The sequence below is a fragment of the Triticum aestivum genome, chromosome 6A (assembly GCF_018294505.1).
Source record: "Triticum aestivum cultivar Chinese Spring chromosome 6A, IWGSC CS RefSeq v2.1, whole genome shotgun sequence".
NCBI lineage: Eukaryota > Viridiplantae > Streptophyta > Magnoliopsida > Poales > Poaceae > Triticum > Triticum aestivum.
The window spans coordinates 286,020,675-286,029,321 of NC_057809.1; positions in this window are offsets into that span (position 1 = coordinate 286,020,675).

The following is an 8,647-nucleotide window of genomic DNA, read 5'->3' on the forward strand; positions in this document are numbered from 1 at the left end:
TCTTGGCCTTGCGGGTTTCTATCGTCGATTTGTGAAGGATTTTAGCACCATTGCATCTCCTTTACATGCTTTGAGCAAGAAGAATGCGCCTTTTGTTTGGGGACCATCCCAAGATACCGCATTCAATGAGCTTAAGAATTTGCTTACTCATGCTCCCGTGCTTGCTTTACCCAACTTCGACAAGCCTTTTGAGATTCATTGCGATGCTAGTGGTAATGGCATAGGAGGTGTGTTAACACAAGAGAAGCGCCCCATAGCTTACTTTAGTGAGAAACTTTCTGGAGCGCAACTCAATTATCCCATCTATGACAAAGAACTATATGCTTTAGTGTGAGTCTTGCATGAATGGGAACATTACCTTCGTCCCCATGAGTTTATCATTCATACCGATCATGAGACTCTCAAGTATCTTAAGCGACAAACCAAGTTGAACAAGCATCATGCTAAATGGAGTGAATTTATTGAGTCTTTTCCTTATGTCATCAAGTACATCAAGGGTGTCATGGAATCGTCACGGCAGATGTCCTAGTGTGAGGACTTAGTCGTGAGGCCAACGCATCTATGTGGTAGCTTGAGAGGGGTTGAGTGGAATCGAGAGACACAACGCAAGACAAGGGTTTAGACAGCTTCGGGCCCCGGGAAACATCATCCGGTAACAACCCTACATGTTGTTTGAGGCTATCTCTCATTATGATCATGAGGAAGTCTCCGTAAACCGGCTCTCCCAGTTAAACCTAACCCTTTAAGATTGTTTCTTCTTACTTCTCCCTCTTTGGGGAGCCCTGCCCCTCCTTATATATGTTGAAGGGCAGGTTACATGTAGAGTCCAACTCGGACTTAAGACTTAACTATTATGACCTCTCTTCATGGGCTTCTTAACATCTTGGGCTTCATACGTCTCGGGCTTCATAACTACTAGCAACCCAGTTACCACTGCCTGCCGGGAGTTATCATCTGACTTAACTCCTGTCTTAACTGTCAGCCGGTTCAACAACCGGTCGGTTTACTGTCTGGGTTAACTGCCTGTTTTACCTGTCTGTCTTAACTGTCAGCCGGTTTACCATCTGACTTAACACCAACCGGTTTACCACCTGCCTTAACAACTGCCGTTTTACCACCTGCTTTAACACCTGCCGGTTTACGACGTCCCAGCCGGGTTATAACTCCGGTCGGATCATACCGCGGGGTATGTCCCCGACAAAGGGTAAAGAAAATGTTGTGGCGGATGCTCTTTCCCGCATATGCATGCTTGTGACTCAACTTGAATTGGATGTCATTGGTTTTGAGCATATCAAAAACTTGTATGAGCATGACCCTACTTCTGCTAGTCCTTATACCAAGTGTTTGATGCATACTTCTTGGGAATGCTATGATGAGGACATCAATACCATTGTTACACCCACAACCCCTGCTGCTGTACATACTGGACCAATTACTAGAGCTCGCGCACGCCAATTGAATTATCAGGTACTTTCGTTTCTTGGTAACGATTCTAATGTTCATGTGAATATGATGTTGCCTAAGTTGGATACATTTGTTTTGCTTACAAATGAAGGGCCTAGCTTGGACAAGAAAGATGAACCTTGGAGCAAGTTCAAGCATGGAGATGATGGCATGCGCAAGGGGAACAAGAACGGAGTTACAAGTGATGATTCCAGGACTCTGAAGCACCGTAATGAGTGCATGAAGCATGGGAAGAAATATACAAGATGCCACTTCATAAATTTCGTCCAGAGGCTATTCTAGGTGCTGCGTCACCTTATTATTGGGCCAAGCCCATGTATTTTCGAAATACTTAAGTATAGGCTGTTTTTAGAGTCTGTATGTGTGGGGAAACAAGAGTAAGGGTTGATTTCGGACCCCTCCTCCAAGGGCCACGAAATTCCCCCCTCTTCCTCCATATATACAGCCCTTAGGGCGTCGTTTAGACATTGGGTTTTGTTTAGATTAAAGTTCACCATAGCTGCAACTTCGCGTACTTCGTTTATGTTCAACGACCACACAAAGGCGTCACAGAACCCCACCTTGATCAATAAAGCTTTCATCATATATTCGCCATATCCAGATTGCAATCTTAGTTTCTTGCTTGTTCTTCGTTTTCTTGCAGGAAATAGACCTTCGTGGTCAGGTTGATCGTGCTCCGGCGTGGTCAATAACCTCTCAGAGTTGGTTTAGCGATTGCTAAGGCGCGACGTCCTCGCACGTTCGTAGTCGGATCGTCAAAGTCGACTTCCTCCAAAATGATAGCCCCCATCTCATTGAAAGACGGGACACCTTAGCCTCTATCAAGTGGTATCAGATATCCAGGTTGCTCGGTGAGACTTTACAATTTTTCGTAGTTTAGATCGAGTCTGTTCTTCATTCCTACAGTCCACGAAAAAGCCAACATAAAAATTAGGGTTAGTTCATCATATCCGAACCATTCCGAGCCTTTGCATAATCTTTTCTGTGTATTTGCTTTGTTGAATTTGCGGTTGCATCGTCGTGTTAAGTTGCTGGTCTTAGAGTCTAGTCTTTTAGAGTTTCGAGTTCTGGTCATAAGTTGTCACGCCGCCGCCGCAACATCGTCATCGTTCCTACCATATCCATCCACCACCAACATATTCCTTACCGATGACATATACATCCACCTGTCCACCACCAATCAGAGTCCACATATACATCTGTCTGTCCACCACTAATCCGAGTCCACATATACATCCGCCTGTCCACCACCAATCCGAGTCCACATATACATCCGCCTGTCCACCACCAATCCGAGTCCACATATACATCTACCTGTCCACCACCAATCCAAGTTCTTTTCATATTAGGTTTGTTTTCGAGATCCACCTAGTTTTTGTTTTGTGTTTCCTTGCCTGAGTAGGTCTCGGAAAAAAAAGAGTCCGGAGACCCCCGGGCAGTTTTTAGGCCAAAATTTCGGCAACCAAAAATATTTTTTCCCTATCCTATATTTAGGTCCCATGGAGTGTTTTGAGACACTCTGATGAGGACATCAATACAATTGTTACACCCACAGCCCCTGCTGCTATACATACTGGACCAATTACTAGAGCTCGTGCACGCCAACTAAATTACCAGGTACTTTCGTTTCTTGGTAATGATTCTAATGTTCATGAGAATATGATGCTGCCTAAATTGGATACATTTGTTTTGCTTACAAATGAAGGGCCTAGCTTGGAGAAGGATGAACATTGGAGCAAGAACAAGCATGGAGATGATGGCATGCGCAAGGGGAACAAGAACGGAGTTACAAGTGATGATTTCAGGACTTTGAAGCCACCATAATGGGTGCATGAAGCCTTGGACGAAATATACAAGATGCCACTTCATAAATTTCGTCCCGAGGCTATTTTAGGTGCTGCGTCACCTTATTATTGGGCCAGGCCCATGTAATTTCGAAATACATAAGTATAGGCTATTTTTAGAGTCCGTATGTGTGGGGAAACAAGAGATAGGGTTGATTTCGGACCCCTTCACCAAGGGCCACGAAATTCCCCCCTCTTCCTCCATATATACAGCCCTTAGGGCATCGTTTAGACTTTGGGTTTTGTTTAGATTAAAAGTTCGCCATAGCTGCAACTTCGCGTACTTCGTTTGTGTTCAACGACCAGACAAAGGCGTCACAGAACCCCACCTTGATTAATAAAGCTTTCATCTTATATTCGCAATATCCAGATTGCAATCTTAGTTTCTTGCTTGTTCTTCGTTTGCTCGCGGGAAACAGACCCTCGTGGTCAGGTTGATCGTGCCCCGGCGTGGTCAATAACCTCTCGGAGTTGGTTTAGCGATTGCTAAGGCGCGACGTCCTCGCACGTTCGTAGTCGGATCGTCAAAGTCGACTTCCACCAAAGCGAAATCCACCTTCTCATCGAAAGACGGGACACCTTTGCCTCTATCAAGTGGTATCAGATTTCCAGGTTGCTCGGTGAGATTTTACAGTTTTTCGTAGTTTAGATCGAGTCTATTCTTCATACCTATAGTCCACGAAAAAGCCACAAAAAAAATTAAGGTTAGTTCATCATATCCGAACCAATCTGAGCCTTGCATAATCTTTTTAGGGTTTTGCTTTGTTGAATTTGCGGTTGCATCGTCGTGTCTAGTTGCTGGTCTTAGAGTCTAGTCTTTTAGAGTTTCGAGTTCTGGTCATAAGTTGTCACGCCGCCGCCGCACCATCATCATCGCCCCTGCCATCTACCACCACCGCACCGAATCCGTATCCATATACCACCACCAATCCGTGTCCATATACCACCACCGATCCATATCCATATACTACCACCGCTACCACCACCGCTGCCATATACCACCACCATATATCCACCACCAATCCGAGTTCTTTGCTTATTAGGTTTGTTTTCGGGATCCATCTAGATTCCGATTTGTGTTTCCTTGCCGGAGTAGGTTTGGGAAAAAAAAATCTGAGTCGGGTAGCCACGCTCCGTTTAGGCCCAAAATTTTTCGAAAACGCATTTTTCGAAAAAATTTCTGGCTATCCTATTTTTAGGTGTTTCTGAGTGTTTTGAGACAGGTGCCATTATAGGAAGTTTTTTTTGACCCGTTTCCAGTTTTTGGGTCCGGGCAGTCGAAAAAAAAAATTGGTCAAAAAAATTTCGTGCCCATCCTGTCAGTTTGAGCTAGGAAGAGTTTTGAGACACTCGCCATTATAGTGATTTTTCGCAAAAAAAAAACAGCGCAAAAAAAAAGAGCGCAAAAAAAAAGAGCGAAATTTTTTTTTCAGAGTGTGCTTTTCCCTTGTTTACGTGCCGCGCCGTGATTTTGTTCGTGTTCTAGGCTCGCGTCTCTAGCACAGTCTAGCCTAGGACCAGCAGAGTACCGTCGTTGAGCGTTTATTCAACTTTGCATCTCTGAATTGATTATTGCTGACCCTTTTTGCTACCATATTATAAGCCTTCCCAGCTCCACATACATCTACGTCGTGCGTTTGACTCTCCCTGGTAATCGCTCTATCCAAGCTTTGAGAGTTTTTGACTACAACGGTTGCCGATCACCGCCTGCTGCTGGGTAAGAACTGGTAAGAATTTGAGATTTGCTTGACGGATTTGTGACACCCACCACCACCACTTGTTTGTAGTCTGTAGGATCATATTCTTGTGTGTTTCTATTGCTGCTAACCATGCCAGGATCACAAGCCGACGAGATTGACTGGGAGAATTTATCAAACAAGGAGCTTCAGTTTCAGCAAATGATGACTGAACATGTGCAAGATGTGCTGAACAATTTTGAAGAGGCCATGGAGAAGATCACTGGCCTTGAGAAGACGTTCGAAACAAAGCTCGATAACAAGTTTAATGAATTGCTCGCGCGTCTTCCACCACCACCACCCGCTGCACCTAACGCACCTCTCCAACAACAACAACAACGACTACCTCCACGTCGCGAAGCAGACCTCCGCCGAGCAAGCCGTGTTCCTCTTGCGTTTGGCCAAACTGTTGGTGCTGCTGTTGATACTTCTGTGGCTCCTGCTGCTGATGCGGAGGAGGATGATTATGTGGGAGATTCTGAGGATGAGGTTGATCAAAATCAACACTACGTGCAGCCACCTGTACCACCACCAGCAGGTCGACCTCAGGTATATATTCGTAATGGTAGGCCTGCACCACCACCTCAAGTACGAGATGATGTCCATATTCCTAAACTGAAATTGAATATTCCACCATTTGAGGGTAGATATGTTCCTGATATATATCTTACTTGGGAGTTAGAAACTGAACAACGATTTACATGTTTACAATATCCTGAGGAGAGACGAGTTGCTGCTGCCGTTTGTGCTTTCACTAGTTTTGCATGTGTATGGTGGTCTGAACATTGTAGATTATATCCTATTCCAACTACTTGGGCTGCTTTGAAAACTGCTATGCGTACGCGTTGGGTTCCACCATATTATCAACGTGAATTGCTTCAAAAATTGCAGCGTTTAAGACAAGGGAAAAATTCTGTAGAAGAATATTATCAGGAATTACAAAGTGGCATGATTAGATGTGGTATTGTTGAGGAGAATGAAGCTATGCTTGCACGTTTTCTGGGTGGATTAAATAGAGAGATTCAGACCATTCTAGACTATAAGGAGTATACTAATATCACTCGTTTATTCCATCTTGCTTGTAAAGCTGAACGTGAAGTGCAGGATCGACAAGCATTGGGGCAAACTAACTTTTCTGTAGGCCGACCTTCATCATGGACACCACGTGCATCTTCTACTTCAACTGCACCAGCACCTCCATCCGGTGCCACCTCCAGCCGTGTTACAAGAAAACAGGCACAACCACCATTATCTGCCAAGAGCGCACCTGCGGGGCCTGCACAGCGTTCTTCTTCTTCCATGGCATCAACAGGGCACACAAGTGATATTATTTGTCGTCGTTGTAAGGGAGGAGCTCATTATGCGAGAGAATGCAAATCTCCGCGTGTGATGATTGCTACCGCGGATGGTGGACATGAGTTCGCTAGTGACTATGATGAGGAGACTTTGGCTCTTATTACACGTGAAGAACATGGTGGAGATGATTCTGATCATGAGACGCAATACATGGCTCCTGAAGACGCTGACAGGTATGAATGTTTAGTTGCTCAACGTGTTTTGAGTGTGCAGGTCACACAAGCTGAGCAAAATCAGAGGCACAATTTGTTCCATACCAAGGGAGTTGTGAAGGAACGTTCTGTGCGCGTCATCATAGACGGAGGGAGCTGCAACAACTTGGCTAGCATGGAGATGGTGGAGAAGCTTTCTCTCACCACAAGACCACATCCACATCCTTACTACATCCAATGGTTCAACAACAGCGGCAAGGTTAAGGTAACACGTACTGTTCGTGTGCATTTTAGTATCTCTACATATGCTGATTATGTTGATTGTGAAGTGGTACCTATGCAAGCATGTTCCTTATTACTTGGTAGACCATGGCAATTTGATAAAAATTCTGTACACCATGGTAGAAACAATCACTATACTCTTGTTCATAAGGATAAAAATATTACTTTGCTTCCTATGACTCCTGATTCCATTTTGAAAGATGATATTAATAGAGCTAATAAAGCAAAACAGGAGACGAATAAGAGTGAAAATCAGATTGTGGCAAAAGAATTTGAGCAACAAATGAAGCCTAATAATAAACCATCTAGTGTTGCTTCTGAAATTAAATTGAAAAGTGCATGTTTATTTGCCACCAAATCTGATATTGATGAGCTAGATTTCAGCAAATCTGTTTGCTATGCTTTTGTGTGCAAATAGGCATTATTTTCATTCGAGGACGTGCCTTCCTCTTTGCCTCCTGCTGTCACTAACATTTTGCAGGAGTTCGCTGACGTCTTTCCACAAGACGTGCCACCGGGATTACCGCCTATTCGAGGGATTGAGCATCAGATTGACTTAATTCCCGGTGCTTCACTGCCAAACCGTGCACCATACCGTACCAATCCAGAGGAGACGAAGGAGATTATGCGTCAAGTACAAGAGCTTCTCGACAAAGGTTATATACGCGAATCCCTTAGTCCTTGTGCTGTTCCTATTATTCTAGTGCCGAAAAAGGATGGTACATCACGTATGTGTGTTGATTGTAGAGGCATTAATAATATTACTATTCGTTATCGTCATCCTATTTCTAGGCTAGATGATATGCTTGATGAATTGAGTGGCTCTACAATATTCTCCAAAGTTGATTTGCGTAGTGGCTACCATCAAATTCGTATGAAATTGGGAGATGAATGGAAAACAACATTTAAAACTAAGTTTGGATTATATGAGTGGTTAGTCATGCCTTTTGGGTTAACTAATGCACCTAGTACTTTCATGAGATTAATGAACGAAGTTTTACGTGCTTTCATTGGACGATTTGTGGTAGTTTACTTTGATGACATATTGATTTATAGCAGATCTTTGGAAGAACATTTGGAACATTTACGTGCTGTTTTTATTGCTCTACGTGATGCAAGTTTGTTTGGTTACCTTGGGAAGTGCACCTTTTGCACCGACCGAGTATCTTTTCTTGGCTATGTTGTTACTCCACAGGGAATTGAAGTTGATAAAGCCAAGATTGAAGCTATTGAGAGTTGGCCGCAGCCCAAAACGGTCACACACGTGAGGAGTTTTCTTGGCCTCGCGGGATTCTATAGGCGTTTTGTGAGAGATTTCAGCACCATTGCTGCACCTCTCAATGAGCTTACAAAGAAAGATGTGCCTTTTCTTTGGGGTACCGCACAGGAAGAAGCCTTCTCCGTATTGAAAGATAAGTTGACACATGCTCCTTTACTCGAACTTCCTGATTTTAATAAGACTTTTGAGCTTGAATGTGATGCTAGTGGAATTGGATTAGGAGGTGTGTTATTACAAGATGGCAAACCCGTTGCATACTTTTCTGAAAAATTGAGTGGGCCTAGTCTGAATTATTCTACTTATGATAAAGAATTATATGCTCTTGTTCGGACTTTAGAAACATGGCAACATTATTTATGGCCCAAAGAATTTGTTATACATTCTGATCATGAATCTTTGAAACATATTAAAAGTCAAGCTAAACTGAATCGTAGACATGCTAAATGGGTTGAATTCATTGAGACTTTCCCTTATGTCATTAAACACAAGAAGGGAAAAGAAAATGTTATTGCTGATGCATTGTCTCGTCGCTAT